Source organism: Rattus rattus, chromosome 12, assembly GCF_011064425.1.
Source record: "Rattus rattus isolate New Zealand chromosome 12, Rrattus_CSIRO_v1, whole genome shotgun sequence".
NCBI classification, from domain to species: Eukaryota; Metazoa; Chordata; class Mammalia; order Rodentia; family Muridae; genus Rattus; species Rattus rattus.
The window spans coordinates 93,115,150-93,128,156 of NC_046165.1; the positions used below are offsets into that span (position 1 = coordinate 93,115,150).

Sequence of the window (13,007 nt, forward strand, 5' to 3'; positions counted from 1 at the left end):
TTGACCATTTCATTCCTTGCTGTCTCATTTTACCAGCTATCCAGTTTCCCTAGCCTACACATATGCACACACACACATGTATGCACCCCAAAGGCTTGCTATTAGCATTGGCAATGAAGAGGAAGGAATAGGAATAGAGCCTCATGCTGGCTGACTGGCATCAGGATGGAAAGCCAATTACTCGCTCTTTCTGACTACAACTTCTGACGCGATGCTCTTCTCAGTAAAAGCTTTAACAGGCTGCACTTTAAATATTTTAGCAATTTGCCCAATCAGATTTTGCTCTCCCCGGCTGAAGCCCTTTAAAGATTCAGCAGCATGTCACTTCAGAGCAGATTGACTACCAAATGCCCACATCTGGAATACATGATTTCAATACTAAACAACACCCTCTCTCCTCGCCTTGACAACTGTATTCGTGCTTAACTGTCCAATGACAGGCCCCTCATCCCCACCTTCATTTCCAAACATGGCATTCCTTGGATGAGAGCCTCCAGCTCAGATGCATCTTAATAAACTTGTTTGAAATTCTCAAGGCTACACCCACTGCTTTTGGAAGCATGGCTGCATAGAAGTGTTCCCTCTAGTGGGATGGCGGAGTCTAACTGACAACCAAAGGAATTACAATGAAATCAGGTAGCTCTTCCATGCCCATAGTATAAGAAACAAGCCTTACAGACCAACTTATATTCATTGCCTGCGTCTCTATCTCTAATATGGTCAGCATGTGACTGTGTGGGAAGCCCTTTTCAGCGTCTATAACACTTAATTGTGTACAATTAAGATATGATCCCAGGCAGACCTATTCTGCAGCAAAATTAACTTCCATAAGCAAACTGTTGACCAAAGATGGAAAATAGAAATAGATTTAAATTTTAATGTTGTATAGTGAAGTGATGTTATCTTTAAAATGATCTATTTCAGAAGTTTAAAAGATAATCTTTAATTATGTATTAAATGTTTCTCCCTGAGAAATACCTGATGTTTCTCATCTCTGCTGTGAGAGTAGAGCAGCAATTCTCTCTACAGAATTAAGTTTTTGGACATCTAGCATGATCTGTCTATTATGCCTTCCGCACGGAGAAGACGGGAAACTCACTGCATGTTTTTACTCTTGGCAATTTGCTTTGAGGCCACAGCAAATGATGAATACCATGTGATGCGATTCTGTGGTGTCATCTTCAAGGAGCATGCTAGATTACTGCAGAAACTGTCACAGCTGATCTTTAAAGAAGCAGGACAACCCAATTCAGAGTAGAATCTCAGTAGCCCAGTTGGTGACAGGTCTTGAGAGGCTGTAAACTACCAGGACACCTCTCACATATAAAGCCAAGTCCAAATGTGCTGAAATCAGGGTCACTGAAATAGATCAGTGGGCAAAGGTACTTTCCATGCAACCATTTGACATTTGAGTGTGATCCCTAGAGGCCATGTAAGGTATATAGAAAGAACTCACTGTCTGTGGTTGTCTACACACACACACACACACACACACACACACACACACACACACACACACACTATGGCATTTGTGCTCCTACCCCCACATACTATAGATGGACCCATAGCTTCCCCTTATATACAGTAAATAAATAAAATTTTGAATGCTAAAAAAAAAGGACAATTATTAACGAAAAAGGCAGTTGCCAATTTGACCTGGTCATGGAACACAATGAAAGCATAATTAGATGGTTCAGGGGTTTGGTGGAAAGACCTCGATGTGCAAGCATAAGGACCTTACTTCGGATTCCCAGCACCTACAAAACCATGACTCATGACTAAATCCCAAGAAATGGCAGGACAAGACAGGTGAATTCTGGAAGCTCACTGGCTAGCCAGCATAGCCTAGTTGGTAAGGTTCCTGATGCAACGTGCATCAAAAATTAATGTGGAAAATAATGAAGACATATGACCTCAAGCTCTCTTCTCTATATGAACATGCATGGGTGACCAACCCCAACATTCACATACATATTCATATAATACACACACACACACACACACACACACACACACACACACACACACAGTGTAGTAAATCAAGGGATTTACTATTTAACTTTGAGAAATCTTTAACAGTTCTCTAGCTAACATGTGTCATAGGAAGGTGGACAAAGCTACCATAGAGAAGGAGCTTGATAAGAGAGTCTCTTTCATATCTTGAAGAATGTGTTTTGGGGTGCAAAAGTCTCTTAGGCCTGCCATGAAGACAGAGTCAAGTTCAAATTCTCCTCCCCTTGTTCGTTGGTCAGAAAGATGTTATCTTAGCGTCTAAGTGCCAGGGACCTGTTTCCAGGGCCTTCTGGTCTTCCGAGATATCTAGGACTAAATTCACATCTTACCAGCTGGGTTGAAGATACATCAGGCTGGCAAAAATTCACTTTAAAATATATATGCCTTGGCAAAGAAGGGATGTGTTTTGGTTAGGAACGTTTGGTTCTTCCTAGAAGATATACCATAGTAAGAGTGGCCTACAAGAAAGATGGATGGTCAACTACCCATCATTACGAGGGGAAAATGTGATGGTGAATATTAATTACAAACAAAGGTTGTAATTTAGGGAAAGCAGCTATATATGACTCTGGGGATTAGAGCCATGGTTTGTGCTCTAACATTCCAAATCATGCAACCAATCTCCAAGGAGTTCCATGTATACTGCATCTTCCACATAGGTCTCTGAGTCTGACCTTGATGATTTAAATTTACATCATCTAGGATTTCTCTAGAAGGGTCTGGCCTGAGAAACATGAACAATCTCCCTAGAGCAGATATTTACTTTGAAGGCCAGATGTGGCACCAGAAGTTCCAACTTTGGTTTCTTTAATCAGTAAAGTTATCAATAAACATGAGACCCCTATTGTTAGTCAGGAAAGAAGATGTAGTAATGTCAAATAGTGGTTCACATGTAGCAGAATGAAAGAAAATATAGGTCCAAGGTCATGGCACACTAGCGTGTGTGTGTGTGTGTGTGTGTGTGTGTGTGTGTTACAACAAATAGTTATCATGTACAAGACAATGTGAAGACTTAGAGAAAAAAAATGCTTATTCCCCATTGGTTTGGGGTCTGGGAAGGTTTGATGGGAAGGACAACAGAGAGGAGAGCCATGGCAAGCTGTGACAGTTAAGCATTTTAGTATTGTTTTATCAGCAGCTATTAGAATCACTAAAAGGAGTGAGGTCTGAGCAGCCACAAAATGGTTCCCAATAGAGATGACTGAGATGTCCCGTATCCTGTTACTTGGTCTAAGGCACAGAAGCCTCAGAGCAGTTGTCTGGGAGCTGCTTAGATATGCACTGGCAATCAATAGAAGATGAGCTAACTAACTGACTCATATAAACAAAGAACTAATGCATGACCTAGCATTGTGCTCGCCAAAACAAAAAAAATGTTACATAAAATACAATATTGAAAAGGAGTTGCTTTTTTTAAAAACAAGGTACAAGAGCTAGCACTATTGGGGGTAACAACTACAAATGTTGGTGGGCCTAGAGGGCCTTCAGATTTGAAGGAGTGGGTCCTCCTTGAGAAGAGAAGTAGCTAGGAGGATTTGGAAAGGATTGGCTCAGTGCCAGGATATGAAAGGCTAGAAGGTAGTGGATAAGTATAGAAAGATTGTTAGAGGGCGGGGTGAGGAACGCTGGAGACTGATGGATTTACAGGCCCATTAAATGTTGTATTCACCAGATTCTGCTGTGAGGTGTTGGCAGTGCTCAGAGTATGATTTTTCCCAGCGACAACAGACCATTTTGAGCCAGCCATGATGTATTTCTTTACCGTGTCAGTTCCTGTAGCAATTTCAAGTGTTTTTCATTGGCTTATGCCTGCCATGAGACCCCTTATACAGGTGGAAAGAGAAGGGGTGGGTGTCTCCAGGGATTTCCACCTTTTAAATCAGGAACTCTCCAAACTGTCCTTCTAGAGAAGAGCTCCATGTATTTGCCATTGAGCGCACCAGTCAACACTGCCATGGTTGGGGAAATAAGAAGGAACCAGGGAGGTTGCTATGCATGAGAATGGGTTTCATAAGGAAACTTCTGAACAGGACATTCTGACATCTCAGCTTGCAGGCTAAGGATGATAGCTACTTGCAAAGGCCTGCAGTGAGCTCTGTAAGACCTAGTAGAGCTGATTACCATCAATAAATACTAGTCCCTTTCACGTAAAGACTGTGCATTTCTTCAACCCACACTGCAATCCATAACTCTCCTTAGATGTTCCATAAGTGACTCGATACCCACTTACCACTTACAACTTGCCAGGGCTCCTGTCGTATTTTAAAGAGACAGAAAATATATGTAATAGGTGACAGCTATAGCTGTTACTTCACTGCTGTGGGCTCAGGTGTGCCATCTGCATGTTGAGATCTTCATCCTTATTACCTCAGAATATCACCATATTTTGAGCTATGCTATTTATAAAAATAAGATCAGGTGGGTACTGATTTGACTTTCTTCCATAGAGAGAGTGGGAATCTGGATTCAGACATCAACAGAACAAGGGCCTCAATAACATCATGGGAGAAAAAAAAATATCTGCAGGTTGGGAAGAAAGGATAAAACAGTTCCTTCCCTGAGACCTCAGAAATAACCAGTCCTTCTAAAGTCTTGACCTTGAACTTTTAGCCTTAAGAACTTTGAGAAAGGAATTTCCTTCCTTCTGTTGATTGCAGGGCTCTCTTGAATGGTATGTTCACTGAACTTTAACCTGCACTGAAGTACAGCCTAACCCAGAGAAAAGATGAAACCTAGTCACCACCTAGTCCGTCTGCTCAACTGAAATGAAAGTATAGTTTTTCCAATATTGTTTAAGGATTGATACCAAGAAAGGCAAGAAGCCACCTATTTCCTCAAAAGCAATTCATATGGTAGCTATGGACTCTAACCCCAGAGGCAAATCCGTATTCAGATTGTGGTCTGCTTCATACTTGGTAAGCTATACTCTGCCTCACCTTCTCAATCTGTAAAATGGGAATGTTAAATACAATCATTATAAAATAGAATCAATTTAGGGATCATATAAGGAAAGGCACATCATGTATACAGTGCAGAACTTAGCAAACCTGTCTTCACCAAGTGTTTACTGCCACTTTCCATACTGTTCTTTATGGTTGCCTTAGAATCCAGTCCTGCTTTGGTGGCTCTGATTATGGTCAAAGGAAGAAGGCAAAGTGGAAAAGGTCAACCATAAAGATATAGGACTACTTCTGTTGGCTCTCCCACTGCCATGACAAAGAGTTCCCATAAGTTAAAATCTTATAAATATTACTATGTTAAAATGCACCCTCCCCTGTTTGTCATTTGACCATTGTACTAATACTCATAGCCATTTTCTGTTATTAACAGGCCATGTATATGGATGGGAAATAGTGGGGCAGGAGTGGGGGTGGGGGTGGGGGGCAGAATAGCTCCAGTGGCACTGTCAGGGAGCAGAGGGATAATCCTTTGAAAGACTTTGACTGCCCAGAAGCCAGTCCTGATTGTCCCTACTTCCCCAAGCCACCCTTCTACTGCAGGAGGCAGCAGCAGTGTCTTGTTCCCTCTCCCCTGCAGCTCAAATCACAAGGCCCTAAGCTGTAAAGAGAGGCAAAGAACATCAAGGGTATGTATGAAGTGCACAGCTTGCATGAATACTCAGTAGAAAATTACCCCGCAAGCCCCTTGTCAAGACAATGCACTAAGGAGTGGCTCAAAAATCAATTAAGGCTTGTGTGAGTCTTTGTCATGTGCCGAAGATCTGAAGGCTGGTTTAGGAATGCCCACTATTTATAACACAGTAGCCCTAGTGAGCTAGGCTCCCCCACCCCTTTGCTCCTCACCTCTTGATTCCTACCTCCAAAGTCCACAGCTAGAAATTAAGCACGCCTGACTTCAAGAGGAGAATAAAAGATCTTTGTTTTGAGGGTGTGCAGAGCAAGGAAGGCCACTTGCCATCAATTAATCTCAGGAAGTGAACTAAAGGCCCTGCCACAGCAGAAACACAAAAAGCTTGCCTTGAAGACAAGAGCCTAAAGTTAAACTGCAAATCCCCTTTGCCAGAAAACCTGCTGTGAGGAAGTCAAATTATATTTTAAAGAGTAGAGTTCCCCTTACAGCCAAATACAGCAAGCCCCAGAGTTCAACATTGGACTTTAGACACTCACATTAAAACATGGAACCCAAGAAATTCCTAAAAAAAGGAAGTTACTACATAGTTTCAGAATTTTACCCTTCTCCCTGCTTAACCTTTTAGGACCTAAAGTTCCATCACATGGTAACTAAAGCCTTTTCTATCATGACAAGCATCATGGATAGAGGCCAACAGCATCCTGCAGTGAACTACAGAAATGGGGATCAGGGTGAAATATGAACAGAGTGCCCCCACAACCCTTCCATCTAAAGAGCAAATGTTTCCCTCACAGAGCATTTGTAATATTGAACACCACTGTGGAGCTGCAGGGTGTTTCTTAGACTTCATCTTCTGGTTCAAATGTTCGTCCTCCTCAGCTTTGGTGAATTTTATGATTCTTTCCGAGGTGTGAGTTGTTCATTCAAAGAAAAGGATTTGTGTCTACCTTGATTCTGAACATATATAGGAGTAGGATCTTGCATTTCCTCACCCATTCTACCCCCTCGCATTTTTAGCAACCAGTAGAGGACACAGTGGATTCTCAATAAGCAATCAAATTTACAAGAAGAACTATTCAAAGTGCTCTGCTCTCCGAGCATCACTATACCCAGCATGCTTTCCAGAATCTATGCCTAGCAAGAACCTACTTCTTTTGTTATCTTATGATAATTTGTTCTGGGCTTTTCTAATCGAGACAGTGTATTTGAGTTAACACAGAATATATGCCATTAGGAAAGACATCATGGTGGGTAGAGACTATAAAGTATGTCTTTCAGCAATCAAGGCTACCTGGAGTTTTCCTAGAGCCAGCTGCCCTAACTACATAGCAGGGAGGGATCAGGTATAATGTCCTTAGTGGTCCAGACAGATGTTATTAATGAAGGAACTTAGGACTCCAGTGTGAAATATGAATACTTCTGAAAGATGGAGCCTATCACTTCAAGTTTCTCTCATGGTTCTGGTTCTAGTAAGAAGGTTTTAGCCATCACTTCTGGGTACTTTTTAGCTCTTAGTAAGTAACATTTTGAATTCTGGTGTGAGGATTCTGATTTGTGTAGTCCAGCAACTGCCTGAATTTGTCAACTCTGCATCTAACTCCTTGACTGCCATCATTGCTTCTGAGATTGGCTTTTCTAGGACTCAGATACTGTCTTCTGCCAGATGGACAATCATGGAGCCACTTACAAAAAACTTTCACACCAGGCTCTTGAGAAACTGGGAAAACATGGTACCCTCTCAGGTTCTCTGGTTCCAATTGCATTGGCGTGTCCCATTTCCACCTAATACAGCATCATTTGCTATGCATCATCTTCAGAGAAAAATGGAAGTTACCGCTGTTACCCTGAGGAAATGGCTCAGGAGAATGTACACGGTCCTTGGTTCTATAACCTCTGAAATGACAGGACAGAATAATGACCTTCTGTGGAGCACTAACTTGTTCTGATTCCTGTGTCACGTCCATCCAAACCCTGGAATCATGACACCCATGATTTTTTCCTTCTCTAGTCCCATGGGGGACTGTCACATGCTGTTAGTTTATGCATTAGGGGAAGGATTTATTTAGCTAACCTGTCCCTGGCTTCCTTTTCTGCCCAGTGGAAAAATTGGGAGGGTGGCATTCTGTCCCCAACCCTGAGTGGGCTCCAGGCCATTCTACCATTTCCTATTATTAGAATCTGTCAGAATGGCAGGGTCTGATGTGAGAAAAATCTAACAAAAGGTCCCTATGAAAGGTATGAGTCAAAAGAGAAGGGATATGATTTAACGAGTAGATGAGTTCATTTCACCTAATGATCAGTCAATGCCCAAGAGGATAATGTGTTCCTTCATGTCATATTCCCTTCCCTCTCAAACTGAGGTCTAATGCTTCCTGGGTTTCATGACATGAAGTGCTCCTCAAAGTGCCCCATGCCTCTGTTTTGGACATCATCAATTTTCTGTGCTCGCCTGGGTGAGAGTTATCTCTTTCTATAAATTGTCTACCTGACACAAACCACACATAAATCCTCATGTCTGTGCTTCTCTGCCTTATTCCAGATCATCTTAGGACTGATGTTAGAAATGCCATGTGACCTTCTTAGGAACACTGTCAAATTCGGGCCTGATACATAGTTCAAGAGCAAACTCTGGGTCCCTTGATACCCAGAAAACTCTAACAGAGGGTAGAGTTTTTAAACATCTCTATCTACATTTATTGTAACAGAAAGGCCCTGATGGGGGACTCCAAGGCCATGCTTAAAAAAATTACCAATGATCTTCTACATATAACTTATGGAGCCACTTCCTCAAAAACCTGCAAGGGTTTCCTGATGCCTACAATAGGCAAGATCCTCCATGACTGGGAGACCAGAACATACATACATTTTCAACTCCTGTGATATTACTCCATGGAGCCATCACTGTAGCTGTACTAAACATATACAGTGGTCTGAAGCACTGTCACTTTTTCCTCCATCTTTCTGATGACATGACTTCCCCAGATATGATAGACTTCACCTCTCTATATCTTCATCTGCCATATAAGAGAGCTATACTTGCTTACAGAGCTATGATTATCAATGAGTTTACATGCACAATACTCTGGAAATACTGTCCAAGCAACCATGAACCAGAGGAGATAGTAACATCAGAAGAGAGTCTCCTATAAAGTGTTGGCAAACTAGACCTCCTTCATCTTTCACAAGTAAACCTTGGCCATACTGAGGGACAGCAGTATTTTCATGTTCACAGACACGATAAAACCCTCTTCCTTGATTGTGTGGCATGGGCTTACCTATATTATTTTGTAGACTAGACTCCTTTCTACCCCACCAAGCTCAAAAACTTTCCATAACACTTTAAACACAGTAGGTCCTCATGGGAACATTTGTGGGATGAGTGTAAATCTGAGAGGTGAACAACCACCTGAGGCACACAGCCTTTCTGAGGTTCCATTTGTGAACACATGTGAGAGCCCAGATATAGAGTCTCATCATCTAAGAGAGCCAGAGAACACAATTCCTTATATACAGCTGTGAAGAAATGGAAAGGGATTCGATACAGATTCCCAATGTGTGTGTGTGTGTGTGTGTGTGTGTGTGTGTGTGTGTGTGTGTGTGTGTGTGTGTGTGTGGTGGGGGCAGGAGGGATAGGTTCAGCTACACATTGGTCTGCTTTAACTGTTCACTACACAGTAGGTTGACTTTGCTTTCCTCAGTTTTTAGACAGCTTTCATCAAATGGGGTCTGTGTGGCCTCAAGTTAACAACCTTTGACTGAGCTATTTAAAGACAAAACTCTTGACCTCCAGGGATTTATGAAGCAGCAATCCACCAGGGAAGGAGAACAAGGCAGCAGGTGTGATCTGGGTAAAAACTAGAAGTTCTTTCTATAAGTTTCAGTTAAGAAACCAGCAAAGAGGGAGTGGGTAACGGAGAGGCAGGAAAGGGGATAATGTCTGAAATGTAAATACATAAGAACAAAATTTTAAAAAGAAAAAAAGAGAAGCCAGCAAAAAAGGGAAATGTCAGAGAGAGCAAGGGACTCAGAGACCACTGTGACTCACTTCTTGGTGGGTTCAGGTTGTCTGTCATTATATGTCCATCCTTACTGCCATTGGCTCTGACTGGCTGTGAGGGTTGTTTCTGTAAGACTGACTAAAATCGACCTCCATATCCGACACGCATGCATGCGCACAGGTGTGCCACACACACACACACACACACACACACACACACACACACACAGAGAGAGAGAGAGAGAGAGAGAGAGAGAGAGAGAGGAGAGAGAGAGGCACACACATACACACAAACAAGGCTATTCATGTAGTGATCATATAGAGAATGAAGTGCCACTAAAACATCAGGGTGAGCCTGACACCAGAACAAACAAGGAGACAGGACCATTAGTGGAGAGTTCTCATATTTCCTGCCAGCAGATGATTTGGAGAAAGGCCTCACTCTAGAGGCTGTTTTATTTGTAGAAGCCAGTATGGTAAATTATAAACCATCACAGGCCATTCTGGGCTCTGAGTCTCTCTCAAGCTGTCCATATCACTACCCATAGGCCACTAAAACCTGTCCACACTCAAGAATGATTGATTCTGCTCAAAAGTGAGGCATGGAACCATGCTGGAAAGCCCACTTCAAACAAGTCATTAGCTTCTTTATGGATTTGTGTATGGGGAGGGGCTGTTATAAGGAATTGGACCTTGGAGTCTCATCTCCTGAAGAATAGAAAAGGGGCATTCGAAGAGTTAGGAGGAAGTAGGAGAGAATATCCGGGTATGAATCAGCAAAAGAGATATGAAAGAAAAGGATTTGGGAGTCTCACTAACAGTGCTATACATTCAAAGGTCAACCAGAAGGGCCTTTGGTCGGATCCTTCATTGCTAGGTTGGACATGAAGGAAAATGGAAAAGACTCAATACAGACCCCGCTTCTGCATCTCTGACAGTAGATGATGAACGTTAACCACCTGGGGTGGGGGCGGAATTCAAGGACAAAGAGGAGTATCATCCACTTGTGTGGATGGTTTTTCCCAGTTAAGTCACATGGAGAACATTGTAAATAGGTAAGACAACAGATCAGATGAAGGTAATTTTAGTGAGATCAGCAGCCCATAGGCACCAACATGATAAGCCTGAGTTCTGTAGCTTGGCAAGTTTTGGCTTACCACCTGACCCCCATTTAGCTATTCTGATGTACTACGAAGTAGACAGCTCTGGCCTGGGATGACTGTCTCCCTCAGCCCCTCTCAGGCAGGCAATGAAAGCAAGATCCACTTTGAAAATTCTCCCCCATCATGCAAACTGACATGGGCATGCTTTTCAAAAACCCACAGCCAATCTGTTGATCATTACTTATTTACAAAGGCCTTCAGGCAGAAAGTCCTGTAAAAACCATACTTGATACGGTATACACTAGCTTTCTCTGCTTATGGAAAAAAGTCCCCCCAAGGCTACCTCCAACCATCACTTTCTATTGCACATAAAACGTAGCACGTAACACTAAAGTATTTAATATATATGGTATAATATATCTACAGAAAAGGCATTTGTGTAGAAGTATGTTACCCTGGATTTGGTAATTTGATGTTTTGCTGAAGGCTACGACTTTAAAAAGCCTCCACCTCTTACAGGAGACCTGTCATCTTGGTACCCAAGAGCCAACAGAATAAAGAAGTACCCTTAAGCAGCAAAACTTTGACACAGCTTTGAAGCATATGAAAACAGTGTAACTCCTCAGAATTATTATTACTCGAGATCAAAGCAGCGAGTCATACTTTACATAGCAAACAGGGACAGGGAATTTGGCTCCCAAGGTTTCACATTTTTCAGATTCCTCTTTATTTATTTATTTGCTTCTCTAAATTTAGGCAAAAGGAAGCACTTGGGCTTTTCTCTCCTTTAAATGGAGAAAACTATTAGCATTAGATAGGCCGATTACCTAAAGGTGAGTAAATAGGACTTGGATGCTAGGCTGACAACTGGCGTCATAAAACCCAGTGGCTTGGCAGTTGGTGCCTTTTATTCCTTCTCGTAAACTGTAAACACGCATGTAAATCAGTAGAGCCCCAGCAAGGCTGAACAGAAGAGGCATAGGAACTGGAAGCCTTTTTCATCTGAACGGAGAAGTGCAAGCATAGCAAAGGAGAGAGAAGGGGCCAGGAGGATCCATGTCCTCAGTCCTGAAAGACTAGTCCCTATCTATGTCCCAGGCAGATTGACACAGAGGAGGCAAGGATGCAGAGAAGTGGGAATTAGAAATAATATTGCATGACAGTAATAACAGGAAGAGGGGACCATGGTCAGGAAAGAGGCAAGTAATGTTAGGGAGGCACAGAAGAGACCATTTAGGATGAGCATTACAGTGCTGAAATCTCAGTCTCTCTCTCTCTCTCTCTCTCTCTCTCTCTCTCTCTCTCTCTCTCTCTCACACACACACACACACACACACACACACACACACACACGGAGACCAGACGACAACCTCTGGTGTTATTCCTCAGGGATCTTCAATCTTTTCTTTTGAGGCAGTCTCTCACTGAGTTAGAACTAACAAGTAGTCTAGGGTGGCTAGCTCACAAGCCCTATGAATCCACCAGACTCCCTCTCTCTAGTTTTGGGATTACCCATGAACGTCTGTACCTGGCTTCTCCACAGCACCCATGCATTATGGACATCAAACTCATGTCTTTACCCTTTAGACTGTCTTTACAGGCCCTGAAATCTTTCCTTGTCATTTATAGTGTTGGAGAATTAGGACATCTGAGAAAACAAATGGTAAGATTGGGAGACAATCAAAGAAACAAAGGTGACACAAGATGAATTTTCCAAACAGGAACCTGTAGAATTGTACTGAAATTCTGTTGCATTTGCTATTTCTTAGATGACGTCATAGTTCAGAAATGGGGAGAAGAGGAAGAGAAGGAGAGATAGATTGAGAAAGGATGGAAGGAAGAAAGAAAGGAAAGAAGGAAGGAAGGAAGGAAAGAAGGAAGGAAGGAAACAAGAAAAGAAGACACACACACAATTCCATAATTAATATTGCTTTTAACCTGAGTGGAACTGGATTGCTTCTGAACTTTGCTTTGGCAAGCCCACGGATTATTAAACTTTTTTTTCTCAGTCAAAATCAATTAACAGAAATTTGATTTCCATCGACAGGATAAAAGGAAGGTAATCTTCAGGTTCATTTTTTATTGTGATGATACATCTCACATACGGCCTTAAGTACAGAAACCAGTCCTCAGAGGGACTCCAGCAGAAAGAGTCTTGCCGCAGGCAAACTAACCACAGAGTCCCTCTGATTGGCTCTCAGCGTCATTAGTGCCACTGCTGTTTAGTAACTACACACAGACAGGACATGGTGACAGCTAAGACTTTAAAGCCTATGTATTTTTCAAACAGCTTTTCAAACTGT

At 42.2% G+C, this 13,007-nt stretch overlaps 1 protein-coding gene across 39 annotated transcripts in view; it reads right to left on the bottom strand.

Moving 5' to 3' along the window:
• Positions 1-13,007, bottom strand: part of Kcnma1 (potassium calcium-activated channel subfamily M alpha 1) — a 694,984-nt gene that overhangs the window by 80,621 nt on the left and 601,356 nt on the right. The window lies entirely within an intron of this gene.